This window comes from Sorex araneus, chromosome 10 (assembly GCF_027595985.1).
Source record: "Sorex araneus isolate mSorAra2 chromosome 10, mSorAra2.pri, whole genome shotgun sequence".
Lineage (NCBI taxonomy): Eukaryota > Metazoa > Chordata > Mammalia > Eulipotyphla > Soricidae > Sorex > Sorex araneus.
The window spans coordinates 7,246,192-7,264,630 of NC_073311.1; the positions used below are offsets into that span (position 1 = coordinate 7,246,192).

Genomic DNA, 18,439 nt, shown 5'->3' on the forward strand with positions numbered 1-18,439 from the left:
CAACCAGATACGATGTGTTCCCCAAGCAGAGCAGAAACAACAGAAAGAAGGGGGCAATGTAAAAATTCACCAAGTAAAAATTGCAAAGCCATAAATATAATATTTGGGGAAACATGTGCAAAGAGTTCATTTCCAAAATGCATATACATACCAGTAAGCATGTTATTTTATAGAGGAAAAATGGAGAAAAAAATAAGTATCTATAATAAACTAAGACATCTAACTCCATTCATAAAGTGGTCCAAGCCAAAACAATGATATATTGTTTTACTAATTGTCTAATTTATAGAATTTGAGTGATTTAAAAGTAGATCAATTAAAAATTAACCAATTTTAATTCTAGTATTGCCGAGGATGTAGGATAGCAGATAATCTCTACAGTATTAAATGGTATTAAACAATATTAAATGAGAACAAACTCATTTTTTAAAAAGAACAACTGCTCATTTTTATTGTCTACCAAAATTTCAAATTGTGCTTTCCTTCAATTTAATATTTTTATTGTTAGTCTCACAATGGGCATGTTACTGGTGCCCCCTCGAGAAAATCGATGAACAAGTTACAGACAGTGTTACAGTGCTACAGTTTCTATTTCATCTGTACATGAAATAACACCTGTCTGCAGTATTCTTTGTATATTTTTTATATTCAATAAGAAGAAGAAACTAAGAATTTGACACAATACAAATCTGCAATTGTAAGAAATTAGACAACTAATGGGCTGGGGAGAGAGTACAGATAAAAAGGCACTTGCATTGCAATTGGCCTACTCAGATTTGATCCCCAGCATTTCATATGACCTCACAAGTCTCACCCAGAGTAATTCCAGAGCACAGAGCCGGAGTAAGCTGTATGAGCACCACCAGTGTGACCCAAAATTAACAAAAAAATGAAGTAAAATTAGACAAATAAATTGTGGTGTGTATAAACAGTGCAGGATAGTTATTATGAGATAAAAGATTAGCTGTATGTTCTTACCATGAAAATGTTCTGTGCTTTATTATGAACAGAGATAAAGTAAGATGCCAAATAGTATATAGTGTGTGTTCTTTAGTCTAGTATACAAGGTACTAAATCAAATATAAACACAGATGGATATGTGAGATAGATTAAGGACTGAATTAAGGACTCACGCCAGTCAAGCGGTCCAACCAGGCCAGGATGGTGACTAAGGTGTGACGTGCACGCATGAAGAGCCAAGTTCAACCCACAGGACACCACATTGCCCCTCAAGCAATGCTGGGTGTAGCCCTGGTTGCCTATGAGTGATGGGGAAAATAGACCCCTGCCACCATTTTCAGGTAGGCTGAATCAGTGCGGCAGGAACTGCCAAGGGGCAGCTGAGTCTGGGCCACATGACGTGATGACCTTGAGATGGTCAGAGTCTCGCTTTGTATCCGTGGCAACCTGGATATATTTGCAATATGTTGCAAATGTGCTCATGTCCTTAAGATGGTCTTGTGTGGAGAGCTGCCACGGGACCGTGCTTCGTGGACACCTGTTTCTTGTTAATTGCACCGTGCTTCGTAGACAACACCTGATAAGGAATCAGGATGTCTTGTCACGCCACGAGCTGTAACTAGTCTATCAGCTGCAGACACCTGGGCGTAAGCAAGCAGCGAGGGGTATATAAGGAGGGAAGCTGCCTAGCTAGGTGTGGTTCCTCCTTCTCTTTCCCCGTTTGCATGAGAACGTCTCTGAATAAATCGCTGCCAGAAGAATCTCCGGGTTGCGTGTTTTCTTACAGCTGGCGTTCCTGGGTGGGCCCGAACTACCAACTAAAGGTAGTTTGGTGCACCCCACTCTAGAAAGTGAGCGGGAGATCAGGATTTTTTTTTTAGTGTGCTGCGGATTAGAATCCGAACAGCAATCCCCCACTAAGATGGGGCAGATTCTGGGCCTTCTCAAAATCTTTCATATTTTCTCGAGCCGGACTGAAGAGGGCAAGTCATTTATGAATTTGATTCAGTCTCTCTCCCGCAGAATAGGAGACCCGGAACTCTACATTTCCATAGACCAACTCCGGTCCTGCCTTAAAGTAGTTTATGAGGTTAACCCATGGTTCCCAGACGAAGGAACTCTAGAAAGCAGGATTTGGAGACAAGTTAGGAAAAATGTCTATAAGGCATCTAAGAAAGGGACTAAGATCCCCTGGGAATTCTGGACTACATGGGAGATTGTTACTTCTATTCTCCTATTTTTGAATAGTGCAATTGATATGGAGAACATTAGGAATAATACGGCCTCAGCTCCTCCCACAACTAAGTCTCCAAAGGGTTTTAATAGTAAAAATATTTCTGAAGCTGGTGAATATAGCTCTACTTCCAGTGCATTAGATAGAAGTGATGCAGGTTATGAGTCTGCTGCCACTTACTCAGATTCTGAGTCTAAGAGTGACTCAGCCAAGTGGCCTCCAGACCGCTTGGGACATGCTCTCAATCGCCCAGTCCAGGCAGAGAAGAAGCAGCATCCATCTTATCGCAGGTTAAGGATGGATTCTCTCAGTCGTTTCAAACAGGCCTGTGTCTCGTATGCCTTACAGAGACAAGCTCAGAAAAGATGTTTTAATTGTGGAAAACCAGGCCACTTTCGTAGAGATTGCAAAGCACGTCCTGGGCCCTGTCCCAGGTGTAAGAAGAGCACGTCCTGGGCCCTGTCCCAGGTGTAAGAAGAGAAACCACTGGGCCAGAGACTGCAGAGCCAGACTTACACCTCCCGGGCCCTGTCCCCGGTGTAAGAGAGGAAATCATTGGGCCAAAGATTGTCGCTTTAATTTTGATGTAGTTGGTGAGCCCAATTCGGGAAACCTGCAAGGGGGACAGCCTCAGGCCTCACAAAATCAGGGGATGTTCCCAGTTTCAGCCCCTTTCCCCAGTGTAGAGTTTCAGAACTCCAATCAGTATAATCGCTGCAGCCAGGGATAGCAGGAAGCGCAGCCTATTTCCTGCCCCGATACAGTTACTACAACCCCTTTTCAGTATAGAACACTGCGGCTTTAAGCCCACCACCTCTGCATCTTCAGTGGACATATGGAATGTTAAATCAAATACAAAAAAGAGGTATTTTCTCAATTGAATGTAGCAGGAAAACTCATTCAAGGAAAAGGCTATGCTTTTGTTTCAACAGATGATAACCCCACTAAGAAACTTTGGATCCCTTTACGTCTCATCAGAAGCAGAATTCAACCACCTGATTTGGATCTCAGACCTCCAGAGACTCACAACCTTTCAATTTCCAGCTCAGATTCATCACCAAACTGATTTCAGCTGGAAGTCACAAGGAAAGAAGAGGAGCCAGCGTCAGAGGAACTAGAGCAAAGGCCTCTAGCTCCTTACACATTTCATGAGGTCACATTAAGACCTTTCCTTATACTCTTATTTTACAGGTCGTGGATTGGACAATGCCAGGCCTCCATATTTTGAATTAATAATACTTTACTTTTACCCTTTCCTTGAAATTCACAGGTTCCTGAAGGAGAAAGGAATGATTTAACAGGAACACCTTCTCATTTATCTCTAGGATATCCTTTCGTATTGGAGCTTCTCTCTGACTTTTTCTATTCACAGGTATGGAGACAAAAACCCCAACTGCGAAAGCCTCTAATAACTTTAAAGTGTTTTTTCCAAACATAAGCTAGGTTGTACCTAGGACTGCTGAGGCAACCTTACTCAGATAGTTCAAGGACCTCTTCTATGGATTCATCCTAGGGTCTCTCCAGCGAAAGCCGTGGAGTTATACCCTGCAGCTGTAGCCTGTTTGGCTATGATTGGTATTCAGGACTGCTTGCAATACTTTGGAAAACTTTCAGATACTCTTATAACCCCCTATAATTCCACCCATATCCTTTCTGGTGAATGGCACGGCCCGGACCCTGTGTTAACCTGGGCCAGGGGTTCTGTTTGTGTTTTTCCTCAGGACAGGGCAGAACCAGTGTGGATTCCTGAACGCCTGACATGGAAGACCGCGCCTCCAGTAGACCAAGATGTGCAAACTGGTGCTCCTGCTCAGCCTGGTTCCTGTGTCTATACAAGCTGAAGAAGCAGCTTCCTGGGCCATTGCTACAACATGGCCTGCTCTGATGCCTGTGCACAGATTATCCCCTTCCTTACCCATCTTGATAAAACCAGAGTAGAAAGTCCCCTCCATTTTATCAAAGAGTGGATGGGGGTGGGAGCAATACTATCCTTATTGCTTCTCGCTGCTTTGGTTTTTTGCCTGGTGTCTATACAAAATGCAGCAAGAACAACTATTTACAAAGGCGTGGTATTTACAGGCATTCCCGGCCCTGGAAGCACAGCTTTGGCTTGCAACACTGAAACAATAATCTCGCTTAGAACAATCAGGTCTAGCTGGATGTAGCAAAGGTATTATGCAGCTGAGAGCCCTTAACTGCAGGGGACCTCCTGTAGTTGAGTTTGAAAGGGTGCATTATACCCCACCTGACCCTTGGACCAACATAAGACAGGGACCTACAAGCGAGAGGGCTCCCAATGACGGGTAAGGCCAAGGGGGCCGAGGTCGCTACACAGACTTGCTGTTCTAAAACAAAAAAGGGGGAACTGTGGAGAGCTGCCACCGGACCATGCTTCGTGGACACCTGTTTCTTGTTAATTGCACCGTGCTTCGTAGACAACACCTGATAAGGAATCAGGATGTCTTGTCACGCCACGAGCTGTAACTAGTCTATCAGCTGCAGACACTTGGGCGTAAGCAAGCATTGAGGGGTATATAAGGAGGGAAGCTGCCTAGCTAGGTGTGGTTCCTCCTTCTCTTTCCCGTTTGCATGAGAAGGTCTCTGAATAAATCACTGCCAGAAGAATCTCGGGGTTGCGTGTTTTCTTACAGTCTTGTCCTTGCTTTGTGAAAGACATGCTAGAGAATTTCTGCTTCTGTGCTCACCTACCAGCTGCCTACAAATACATCACCCCACATCAAATATTCTATAAAATGGAACTTTTTATGTGAGGGTTAATAAATCTGAGTTCTCCCAGCTCTCAGAGCTTAAGGTTTTTTTTTTTGTTTTATTTCATTTTGTTTTGTTGCTGGCTCCCAGTGAGAATTTCCACAATTGGAGCACCAATTGTGAGACCCCTATCTCCTTTCTCTCTCTCTCTCTCTCTCTCTCTCTCTCTCTCTCTCTCTCTCTCTCTCACACACACACACACACACACACACACACACATAAAAGAAAGCCAATTTGTAAACTCTTCAGTTAAACAATTTCCCCTAGTTCTGGGTCCTCATGGCCAAATACCAGCAGTTTATAAATGCTTACGAGTCAGATAAAGTCCCCCAAATGCACCTCTCTCCAGCAAGGCAAAGGAGAACTCCTAGTCCTGGCATTTGTTTATTCAGCTCTCTGATCTTCCTCGGATATAGTAATGAGCAACTCTGCCACCTTCCTGGGTGCTTGTGCTGTAGCGCTCCACTGGGCATGCCCCATCTGCCTGGAGTGCCAGATGCCAATCTTTCAAATCATGTACAGCAAAGCCCAACTAGAAATACAGAGATCAGTGTGCTGTGCATTCGGAGACTGAGGGCAGCATCTTCTAGCAATGTGTAAGGGAGTCACTGGGCTGGATGGATGTTCTCAACTTTGTGTGCTCAGATTAACCCCCTGATCAGGCTCCCTTCAGAGAACCATCCAGAGCACAGTCCTGCTACCTTCTTCCCTTCTCCCACCAGTTTATCCAGGAAAGAGTTCTGGTCTTCTGTAAATTTCTACTTGAGAGCCAAAGGACCTGAATTTCTATAGTACAAACTCACAAAAACATAGACATATAGACACAGTTGCACACATCCACACATAAACCATACATTTATTTGAAGTAAAAGTACACAGAGAATTGGAATTTGATTTCCCCTGGGGAAAAAGAACTATGGGTTCAACATTATTTAGCAAGAAAAGCTTTTTCTATTCTATTTTTTCTATTGCTTGAAATGTTTTAGATATACAGTTGCATTCTGCTTTTTGAAATGTTCATAGTAATTACTTTGCTTTTCTGTGCTTTTTTTTTGTTTCTTCTTTTTGCTGATTCACAGGTCCCAAAATAAACTCTGGGTCCTAAGGCTGGCTCTGTGACAGAGTGCCTGCCTTGTGCTTCAATACAAAGTTTGATCCACGGCACACCAGCCCTCAAGCAGAGTCCTCCTGCAATGCCATTTGTGGACCCTGGTGCCACAATCAAGTGTGGACTCTTTAGCACACCATGATAAAAGTGCGCGACCCTTAATCAGTGCCGCAGCCGAGGGAAGGAGAAAAAAAGAAAATTTTCATGTAATATTAAGTACAATATATTTTTATTTGGCTTATTTTAAGTGACATTCTAAGTCAATGTCATTTATTGTCATTACTTTTTGATAGCATGTATAATTTTGAATAAAAACAGAAACCTGTAATATATTGTGTAATAGACAAAAATATTACAAAATGCCCTGATATATTAACTAGAACTAGAAAATTCCCATGTAATAACCAGAACAATATACTTACATAAGAGGAAAACCAATTTTCTCTCTATAGTTCTAGGTTTTTGACTGAGATGGCTCTCTCTTCTAGTAAAAGACAGATTAACAGGAGAAAAACATAAGTTTGATAACATGTTAGATATTGAGAAATGGCCCAATTCACCAATTTAAGTATGGTCTTCAGCTAATGACAAAAGGTGTCTAGCAGGGGGGAGGAATGAAGGGGATGCAGTTATTGGAAGTTATTAGGAAAAGCACAATCACTGTATCACTGTATCACTGTCCTCCTGTTACCCATCAATTTGCTCGAGCGGGCACCAGTAACGTCACCATTGTGAGATTTGTTACTGTTTTGGGAATATCGAATACGCCATGGGTAGCTTGCTAGACTCTGCCATGTGGGTGGGATACTCTTGGTAGCTTGCCGGGCTCTCCGAGAGGGGCGGAGGAATCAAACCTGGGTGAGCCACGTTTGAGGCAAATGCCCTACCCGCTGTGCTATCACTCCAGCCCAGGAAAAGCAACAATAATTAAGGATTTGGTTCTTATGCAGATTTAGGTTGTTGTCTTGCCCACTGAAAAATTTTTAAGGATGTAAAAGTATGCTTCTTTGGGTAAAAAGAGAACTTTTATCCTTTCAAATGAAAACTTCTTTTAAAAATGTAAATATTTCTTCTAGATGAGGGAACTTAACTTTTTAGAGTTTTCCCTATGTTTATTGTTTCTTAAAGATAACTAATTCGGGCCTGAGAGATAGATAGTACAGTCAGTGAGCCACCCTTGTATGCTGCCTACCTAGACTGGCTTTCCAGGACCACAGAGTCCCTTAAACTCCCTTGGAATGATTCCTTAGCTCTGAGCCACAAGGAGTAAGCCCTAAGCACCCACAGGTGTGGCCCCCAATCAAAAAAGTTTAATAACAAATTCAAAATAATTCATGCCAAAGCAGTACATTTGTGTAGAAGGTGTGTGTGGGGGTGGAGGGGCTCTGGATAAACTAGATACAACTACTCAGAATGTCAGCTAGAAATAAATGAAATAATGTTGAGACAACTGACTCCTGCTTGAAAGGAAAAGTAGAAATACTTTATACTGTTCAAAAACAAAATTTATCAGGATAAATTTAGAGAGCTAGTGGGATTTGTTAAACAACTGATGGTTATCAACATAAATGACTCTATTTAAAATCTGTTACTTCTTTTCTTAACAATGGTATATTCCAAATAAGTGTCAGAGATAGGAGCAGTAAATAATACAGCAGGTAGGGCGCTTGCCTTGCGTGTGGTCTTCTCAGGTTTGATCCTTGGTACCCCATGTAATCCCCTGAGCACCTCTAGAAGTGCTCCCTGAGTGCCAGTGAGAGGTAAGCCCTGCTACCCAAAACCAAAAAACAAACCAAAAATTGTCAGATCACTGCTATGTGTTTGAAATATATGCACTGTAGCTCTGTCATCCCGCTGTTCATTGATTTGCTCAAGCAGGCACCAGTAACATATCCACTGTGAGACTTGTTGTTGCTGTTTTTGGCATATCGAATACACCATGGGGAGCTTGCCAGGCTCTGCCATGCGGACGGGATACTCTCAGTAGCTTGCCAGGCTCTCCGAGTGGGATGGAAGAATCGAAACTGAGTCGGCCACATACAAGGCAAATGCCCTATTCACTGTGTGGATAAACACAATAAAGTGAAATTTACCAAAATGAGATTAGCTGTGAGAAGTTAAGGGCTGGAGAGAGCAAAAGCTTAGCATGTGCAGGACCCTGAAGGTCAGCCCATCACCAGTCACCACCTCTACCCGCCACATCACGGGAGATGGCCTCCGAAAATAAAAAAAAAAAAGCAACTATTACTTTTTCTTTTTCTTTTTGGGTGACACACAGCAATGCTCAGGGGTTACTCCTGGCTCTGCATTCAGGAATCACTCCTGGCTGTGCCTGGAGAACCATATGGAATGCTGGGAATAGAATCTGAGTGTAGGATAACATTGGGTTTGTCCTTTTAGCCTTGCCGCAGGGAACTTACTTTACCTTAAAGCAATGTCCTTTCTGTATGGACACAGGAAGACAGTTAATATTATGCTTTGTAACTTGGGAGCTGATTGACTCTAATAATATTTATTCCTGGGCATCTGCTTTCTCAACTCAGTTGCCCTTAGTTCCTAGCACCCCAAAAGCAGGGTCCCAATGAGGGACGGAATGGACCCAGGGCAAGCTGTGAGCTATTCTGGCATCAAAATGGGCCAGGCCAAAGCGCCACATTTCTCAACTATAAGTTGAGAGCATGGTCATAGACAAATGTTATCATGATCCAAAAGTAAAGATGAGACTAGGACCCTGAGGTTAGGAAGACTAACCTGGCCCAAGGACTTTGGTCTGGAATATATAGTGAATGTCCTCAGGAAGAACCAAACTTTAAGTCTGATATCTCTCTCTCTCTTTTTTTTTTTTTTTGTTAAGAAAGCAGGAAAGCTGGAGACTTTAATTTAGGGCTTGGATACCAGGCTTAGTTAGTTGTACATACAGTCATGTGAAGCCCAGCCTACGACCACAGAATACCCAGCATCCCTCAGGAGGGGCAGACAGAGGGCAGGGACTGAGAAACAGAACTACCTTAGGTGTGCCGTGGGGCATGCATGCTCAGTGCTACTGGGTCTCTGGCTGCACATGGTCCAGCCACTTACCCTTTGGTCATGCCCAGGCACCCCTCACCCAAAACTTTTTTCTTTTTGTTTTCTGGATTGCACCTGGCGATGCAGAGGTTACTCCTGGCGATGCTTGGGGAACCATATAGGATAATGGGAATTGAACCTGGGTTGGCCGCATGCAAGGCAAACGCCCTACCTGCTGTATGATCTATCAATCCAGCCCCCCAAACCATTTTTTCTTTTTGCTTTTTGGGTCACACCCAGCAATGCACAGGGGTTACTACTAGCTCTGCAATCAGGAATTCCTCCAGGTGGTGCTCTGGGGACCATATGGGATGCTGGGGATCAAACTTGTGTCAGCTGCGTCCAAGGCATCACCCAAACCTTTTAACTGGCAAGACAAAATTGGCCTACCTGACTACCCCAGTCCAAGAGGGACAAGGGCCACACCTGCTTATTAGCGCATGTAGGTGGAGGTGGAAGACGCCAGTGAGGGTCTATGGTGCCCCAGTACTGGCCAGGCCTAAAGGAAGGCTGAGGGAGAGGGGAGCCAGCCCTGGGCTATTGGAGCGGCCTCATTCAGGAATAAGTACAACGGAAGAGCACCAGCCCAGTGTAGTGAGACCACACAGGGACTGACCCTGGAGGGCAAGGTGCGGATGTGGGGCACCGTTCTGGGATCAGCAAGGCCCAGCAGCTGCTTTTCCAACTTTATTTAGAAAAACAAATCCAGGTCCCAGTGCCCAGCCCTCCCCATCCCCGTCATAACTTAAATAACTTAAGAGAGAGAGTTGGGGGCGGCCGGGTCAGGAAAGGGGATCCCTACAGCCGCCGCAGCGCCCACTTCTTGTCTTTGTCCATCTTTTTCTTGGCCACCAGCTTCTTGTCCCGCTCACCTGCGTGCTTCTTCGCCATGGGCCCTCAGCACCCCCCAGGCCCGCAGCGGTGGCTGGGTCCCCCGAGGGCGCCGCGGCTGTACTTGGGCCACGCCACGGATCTCCGTGAGCAGGCGGCCCGCGCTGCGTACTCCGCGGAGTTCTCCAGCAGCAGCCGGCCCGCCTCCTCACTGAGGGCCGACTCAGGGTCTGGGTGGATCAGAGGCACGTGACGGTCAGCAGCACGTGCCGGATGCCCAGCTTGGCCGTCCAGTCCCGCTTGAGCACGCTGATGCAGATCTCCCCATTGGCACCCACACTGGGATGGAAGATCTTGGCCCGGAAGAAGCCCTTGGGCGGAGAGGCGGGAAAGTCCTTCCCCAGCAGAAGCGTCATGCGGAACAGGCCTCCGGCATGGGGGTGCCCTCAGGCCCCTCGATGGTGACTTGCAGGTCGGTGAGGTCCTCCTCGTTGGGGAAGACTTGGATGCCATCGGGAGGGTCGGCGGTCAGCGTGGCCACCTCCTTGTATACCAGGCGGATAATGTGCGGCGGCAAGTTCTCCACGTTGGAGTTCATGACGGTGGTCGGCCGGGGGCGGGTCCCCCGGGCCGTTCCTGCGCTCCTCGGACCGCCGGCTGCTGCCGCTTCGGCCCTGGCGTGGCCCGAGTGGCCCCACTTCGCTGTCCACCGCCGGCCCGCAGGTACCGAAGCCCTCCTTGCCCCGGTGCCTGGCCGCACTGAGCCCAAAGTCTGATATATCTCTTACTGTGCTCATACAGAATGACATTGCTAGAAATATTTGAAGTAGATTTACTATAAATATTTAAGTGGATTACTAGTTGAGGAAGGAAGAAAGGGACAGACCCTGACACACCCTTGTTTGGATCCCACCCTTGAGCGGATCTCCTAGTAATCTGGAGTAATCTCCTTAGGTGAGATTTTGTTAATCTCCAGGAGGAGTGGTCTTAACCCTCTTTGTTGATTTGTTAATGTCAACCCACCTTTGTGTCACCGCCCTGTGTGATTGCTATATAAACTAAGACTGTGGGGGAAGAGATGGAGACAGCAGAGACAGAAGAAGAGCAGCAAGACAGACAAAAGAAGACACAGCAAGGAGAAGACACAGAAGCGAGGGAGAAAGACAGAGGCAAGACAGAAGCAGCAGAGAAGACACAGTAGCAGAGGGGGAAGACACAGAAGAGGCAGTAGGACACAGACAGAAGAAGACACAGCAAGGACAGAAGGGCAGAGGCAACACAGGAAGGTATATACATATATATACACATATATTTTTTAAATATATATTGCTAATAAAATGTTGATAAAATTGCTAATAAAATAACAAAATACTAATAGAAGGATGAGTTAATACTAACCCCAAGAAAGGAATTACCACTTAAGTTTCACCATTAAAGGCAGAAACATGTAAACGCATAAATATAACTACAATATTAATCACTGCTGTGTTGGACATACTCCAGTAATTTAAAAAAAAAAGAAAAAGTAAACTACAAAACACATAGATGTCCAATAGTCAATTGTGGATTACAGACAAATTTTAAAATAATTGTTGTCAGTGGGGTAAGTGCCTGGTTAGATCACGGCTGGTAAAAGTCTCTACTGAGCTTTGGCAGGGCATGTACCAGCCAGGATTGCTTACCACCTGGCTGCACCTGAGACCCCCTGGGCTGGCTCTGTGCAGGGGGTAACTGACCCTTGGCTGGCTCTGTGCAGGGGGGTAACTGATTCTTAGTTGCATAAATTTTCTGGGTGATGCTGGCTCTCCATGGGGAAAGAAAAGTTGGTTTTTAATCTCTATTTGATGTTAGGTTCTCAGGGCGTTTGCAGCAGAAAAGAATCCCGAGAAGACAGATAGTCGAGGGAAATCATTTCATTGTCAGAGGCTAATAATTCTAAGGACAATGAATTTCCAGAGAGAGAAAAGCAAAACAATGAAAGGCCAAAAGTAAGGGGAAATTATGCCCTAAGGGGTGTGGGCAACCCCATGGTGGAGTCAAGGAGAAATTACATACCCAGAATTGGCATGCAGGTGAGATGTCCAGGTGACATTCCCAGAGTGGAATGTCCTGAGTCTCTTTGGGGAACTGATCATACGTCTTTTTCAATTTGTGTAGGTTTGGACCACACAAAAATTTCTTGTAAGGACTTTCTCAAGGGAAAGAGATGGAGACCTAGTGGTCTTCTGAATTCAGGGTATTATCAGGTTTTTGTTTCTGATTGTCTTCTTAAGGAGGATGGTCAATTGGGATAGGATGAGTCTTAGCTCATCTTGAGTTGGGACCTCGGGTTGGTCTTAAATCTGGCTGGGCATCTTGAGAGTCTCCACTGGGGACTAGCAGAAGGCAGAGTAACCAGCTTGGTCCTATGCCACTCGTCTGCTTGCTTTTTGAGTCTTCAGCCAGGCACCCCTTCTTTGACTGCCCACTTCAATTTTGTATAAACTCAGGAATAACTATTTAAAGACAACACACTTACCAACATCGATGGTCATGGATGAGGAGAAAAAGTGATGTTATACAATGTCATATGCTCTGACACCCTCTTTAAAGGGTGTGAATAAATTAATACAGGAATAATACTAAAAACTGATCTGATTTTGTTTTTCTTAATTTTTTTAGTGCCAGGGATCAATTTCATGTCTGCACATCTATAAGTTAAGTGCTCTGCCATTGAGTTACTTTTCCAGCTCCCAATCTTTCAAATGGCTACATTTCTGTAGCACCATTAATTATAAAAACAAAATGGAGGAAACAACCCAAATGTGTGTTTAGGTATAAACACAATGTACTAAATAAAATGCAATCGAATATTAAATTGCTTCTTTTATTTTTTTTTAAAAAAGTAAGAGTTCACAAATGGAATCATTCATTCTTGTGGTAACCCACCAACACTTAACAGCTACCAAGGTGCAATTTCAGCTTTACCCAAAAGTGGAAATTGAAACCAATCAATCTGGAATTTCCTAGTCAGCATACAATACATTTACCCCCTTCCCCTTCACCCCTTTCCCTTCAGGAAGGAGGGATTTTCCTATACTAATGTGTTTTTTTTTACTAATAATCATTTTTGTAGCTTGCCTGCTACCCGTGGCGTATTCAATATGCCAAAAACAGTAACAATAAGTCTCATAATGGAAACATTACTGGTGCCTGCTCGAGCAAATCGCTGAGCAATGAGATGACAGTGACAGTGACATTGAATCTCTTTTTTTTGGGGGGGGGGTGGTCACACCTGGCGACACTCAGGGATTATTCCTGCCGGTGCTCTAGGAACCATATGGGATGCCAGTGATCAAACCCGGGTCAGCTGCATGCAAGGCAAACGCCCTACCCCACTGTACAATCTCTCCAGTTCCCTTTACTAATAATCTTGTTCCATCTTCTTTAGGATTATAAAAATCTTCCTTTTGTACAACTCCTCCAAGAGTCTTTCTACTGCCAGATGGGATGCTTCCTGTTTATTTAGTAAGACCAATCTAACCTCTCAGTTTCTTTGAATAAATCATGCTTTCAAACACTCTCAAAAGGAAGTTGTTATGCATATGACAACATGAATGAGTCTTGAAGACATTATGCTGAAGGATGTGAGGCAATCACAAAAAGACAACTACTGCATAATTCTACTTTTATGAGTACCTGGAATTGTGTGAGACATAGAGTAGAATAAGGGCTGGAGAGATTGTACAGTGGGTAGGGTACTTACCATGCATGTACCAATCTGGGTTGGATCCCTGGTACCCTATTTAGTTCCCCAAGTCCTACCAGGAGTGACCTTTGAGCACAGAAGCAAGAGTAAACCCTGAGTACAGCACAGTGGGGTATAGTCCCCAAACCATAAAAGTAGAATGGAGGTTCCGAGGAGAAAAAGGAGAATGAGGATTTATTGTTTAAAGGGGTTTTGGGTGATTGGAGCGATAGCACAGTGGGTAGGGCGTTTGCCTTGCACGCGGTCGACCCGGGTTGGATTCCCAGCATCCCATATGGTCCCCTGAGCACTGTCAGGAGTGATTCCTGAGTGCATGAGCCAGGAGTAACCCCTGTACATCGCCAGGTGTGACTCAAAAAAGCAAATAAAATAAAATAAAATAAAATAAAATAAAAAATAAAGGGGTTTTGGTTTTAGTTCAGAGGCAAACATTAGTGATGGTGAGTCTACTTAAACTGTACTATTAAAATGTTAGTGATAGCCATCTCAAGTTTTTCACTTTTTCTCCTTATTTTTTCTTATATTTCTTCTTTATTGTTATTTTCTGACATTTCTATACCAAAATGGTTCTTTTTTTTTTTTATTGAATCACCAAGTGGAGGGTTACAAAGTTCTCAGGATTATGTCAGTTATACAATATTCAAACACCCTTCCCTTCACCAGTGCCCATATTCCATCACCAACCCCCCCAGTATATCTGCCGCCCCCTCCCACCTCCCTAGTCCCCACCCTTGTACGTGATAAGTTTCACTTCATTTACGCTTATCTCGATTACATTCCATGTTTCAACACACAACTCACTACCGTTGCTGGGGTTTCCCCCCAAAAAGAAAAAGACAGTCCTATTGCCAATGAGGCATTTGATAGTTCTCCATTACTAAGAATATAGAGATATTAAGTCCTGCTGTTTGTTACATAACTTTTCTTTTTCCCCCTTAACCCTGCGCCACTGAGTTCACGCCTGTTTAGTAATCGCCACGCTGTCTGACAAAGGGAAAAAAACCGAAGAGGATGGTTATTTCCCGTCATCAGCCGGCGTGGGGCTCTGGCTTAGTTGATAGTCTAGTAGAGTGTCTGCAAGCAGTTTCTGGAACCAAAGGTCTTGCGCTGATATCGGCTCCGGCTCGAGATACCACCAGCGTCCCGCTGGTCCATGTACCTAATTTTTCCCCTTATTTCCCATTCCCACGCCACCAGGTCTGTTTGCTTAATGGACATCACACTATGTTTGACACCACGCCACATTTCTTCCCGAGAAAGAAGGATATTTCTTCTCAGCCGGCGTGGGGATATAGCTTAGTTCAGTCTAGAGAGATGGCTACCATTTTGATTGCCTTCAATATTTCAACAAAATACTTATTATTCTTGTTAGGATCACCCACAAAAGTCCGACCCATTAAGAAGGAACCATTACATATTGCTGATACTAAGATGACATTAGGTCGCGCGGCCGCTGCCGCGCGGTTTTGGGTTTCTGTCTAAAGTCCAGGGAAAAAGTTGAAGGAGAGAGAGAGAGATTTCCGCACGGAGGACCTGGCGGAAACTCTCAAGTCACATACTGCAGGTTGCTGGTGGGCTGCTGGTGTCCCAAGCAGCTCCCTCCTCTTCGTCAGTCATTCTGGGGGTGCGGGTGCGGAGAAATGGGACCAAATGGGACCAAAATGGTTCTTAACTTTTTTTTTGACAATTGCTATCTTAAAATTATGTATGAATTTGGGGGCTGGAGTGATAACACAGCGGGTAGGGCATTTGCCTTACATGCGGCCGACCCAGGTTTGATTCCCAGAATCCCATATGGTCCCCTGAGCACCGCCAGGGTTAATTCCTGAGTGCAGAGCCAGGAGTGACCCTTGTGCATCGCCGGGTGTGATCCAAAATGTAAATATATATATATATGTATATATATATATTAATTCTAGGGGAAGGAGCAAAGGACTATGGTTTTGTGAGCACCTAATACATGTGAAAGCATTTATTCCATTGAATTAATCCTCCTACAAGCTCTCTCAGAAGACATTAGGCCTATTTATACAATGTATAAATAACGTTATATAGTAAATGCTCTGCAGAAGCAGTGAACAAAGCAGGTAAATTATCCTCTACCTCTATCTCCATGTCATTCCACGACATGGATTATGACAGTGATCTTTTAAATCATTAGCGTCATGTCTCAGTTAAATCCGTAACTAAAGTTCCAACAGACATTATGGAAAAACATCCCTTGATGAAATTATGTCAGGAAGAAATGATTCCTTGAAATGAGAAATAGGGGCTGGGAGTATTTGAGTGGGATGCTGAGGTGCGGGTCCATCTATGAGTATAATTTTTCAGGCAAGAGATGGAAGAATTGAAAAGTAATCATAATCAAATGTGTGGCTTCAATAACTATAATTCACGTGAGAGCATGCTAGAAGCATCAAGCCTCTCTAATAGCTGGCATGCTGTGAATTCTGGCAGAGGAGTCTGAATAATTATGGTCCAAGGCCTGACATATTGCTGCTCTCTTGCCTATGGATCTGCGGTAGTCTCAGGACTGAGGATCAAAGGGTCTTCTAATCACTGAGCTCTGAAGTTTACTGAGTACTCTGAAGCCTTCGTATTAATTCTCCCTGACATTTGCTAATCGGAGTTCTAGCCCTTCTTATGTTTCTCCATCCAGAGTTATCCAAATAGACATCCTAGAATACTGACATTCAATACTCTGAAAAATTCCACCAACAACAGGAAAACTATGCAAAGTTGCTTAATTTACAATGAGCCTCAGAGCAAGTCAATTGGACTTAGTGCTCTGAGGAGGTGATTTTGCCTTGTGCAGGAGCACATTTTCATTGGTCCTTGTGACAGAGCTGATTGAGCGTTGGCAGGAATGTGACTGCTACCATCTCGAATTAACCTGCTCTTCCTTCCCCAAATTCCTTTGTTTGGTGACAAGATAATGTGGTAGAGGGGAAGGATTAAGTGAAGATCTGTAGTTCATACATACTTGGTAAAGAATTTCCTTAGAAGAGAGAGGACCTTCTAGAGAGAGAACCACTATGACAATGAAAGTTGGAAATAATCACTCTGGACAAGAACTGAGTGCTGAAAGGAGGTAAGGGGATAAGCATGATATCGTTTCAGCAACAGTATTGCAAACCACAGTGCCTAATAGGAATATGAAGAATATGAAAGAGAGAGAGGAAGAGAGAGAGAGATAGAGAGAAGAATGTGTCTATCATATAGGGAAACTGGGGACATTGGTGGTGGGAAATGTGCACTGGTGAAGGGATGGGTATTGGAGCACTGTATGACTGAGAAATGGTTATGAAAAACTTTATATCTCATGGTGATCCAATAAAAAAAGAAATATGCACACTATGAATAATAAAAAGAACTTCCTTAAAGTGTGTAAACATTCTAGAAAAAATTAAGGTAACTGCTTGGCAACTTTATTAAACTAAAAATACCAATATATATATACACATAAATCCATATAAAGTTTATAAATATGTATGTCTTTGATATTTATATACATTTTATATTATATACATATCAAAGTCACATAGAAACATCTTATCTCTAATACTTCTGTATGCAAATAAATAACTCTAAACATGTATCTATAACTATATCTATATCAATAAGCTCAATAACTATAGCAGAAAAATACAAGAAGCAACATTGAAAAAGTGGGGTACTGAAGGATCTCATGTTCGGTTAAGATTCTTGGTATAAGGCAGTTTTGCCAAACATTTTAAAAAACATATAAACATGCCAGTACAAACGTGAAAAGGTTTCAGATAATTCCCCCAAACCAATGGAAAACCTTAGTCATTTCACACTTGTTTGGGGGCCACAACTAGCAGTCCAGGGGCTACTTCCCACTCAGGGGAAACAATAAGTGCTGGTGACAGTGTTGGGAACTGAACCCGGGGCCTCCCCATACAGAGCTGCCCTCCCCATCTGGATCTGTGCACCTCTTCCTTTACCCAGACTTGTATTTATATACATTATTTCCCTCACAGCTCAGCTATTTCTGTTGCTTGATTATGTCATATGCAAATGAAGTTTTATGGGACAGCTAATCAGCAGTGTATGATCTACATAAGAGAAATTTTATGGGACAACCAAACCTAGCTCTTGATTATCTGGTCCTCCCTCCTCACTTCCTCTATAATATCACTCACTGTCACTGTCACTGTCATCCAGTTGCTCATCAATTTGCTCAAGCGGGCACCAGTAACATCTCCATTGTGAGACTTGTTGTTACTGTTTTTGGCATATTGAATATGCCACAGGGAGCTTGCCAGGCTCTGCCACATGGGAGGGATACTCTCGGTAGCTTGCCGGGCTCTCCGAGAGGGGCAGAGGAATCAAACCCGGGTTGGCTGTGTGCAAGGCAAACGCCCTCCCTGCTGTACTATAGCTCCAGCTCTAATTTTCATAACAGTGAAACTATTTTGTATACTACAGTGGAGACAGCATTATATATAGATCAAAACTTATGGAACTTATATAAAAGTGAAATCTGCAGTACAGTATGAACTTGGTGATAACAATGAGTCAAATGTAACTAATGCAGGATGTTGTTAGGGAGGAAGTAGAGAGAGCTATTATGGCAGCTGATACATGTAAATTGTATGTATTTCATGCTCAATTTTGCCGTGAATTTAAAAAATTCTTTTTGAAGCACATCGCAACACTCAGGGCTTATTCCAGGCTTAGGTTCGAGGATCTTTCCTGG

The 18,439-nt window shown here is 43.7% G+C and overlaps 1 pseudogene; it reads right to left on the bottom strand.

The window, feature by feature from the left end:
- Positions 1–9,876: 9,876 nt before the first annotated feature.
- Positions 9,877–10,709, bottom strand: LOC129399173 (ubiquitin-conjugating enzyme E2 S-like; annotated as a pseudogene).
- Between the last annotated feature and the right edge of the window lie 7,730 nt (positions 10,710–18,439).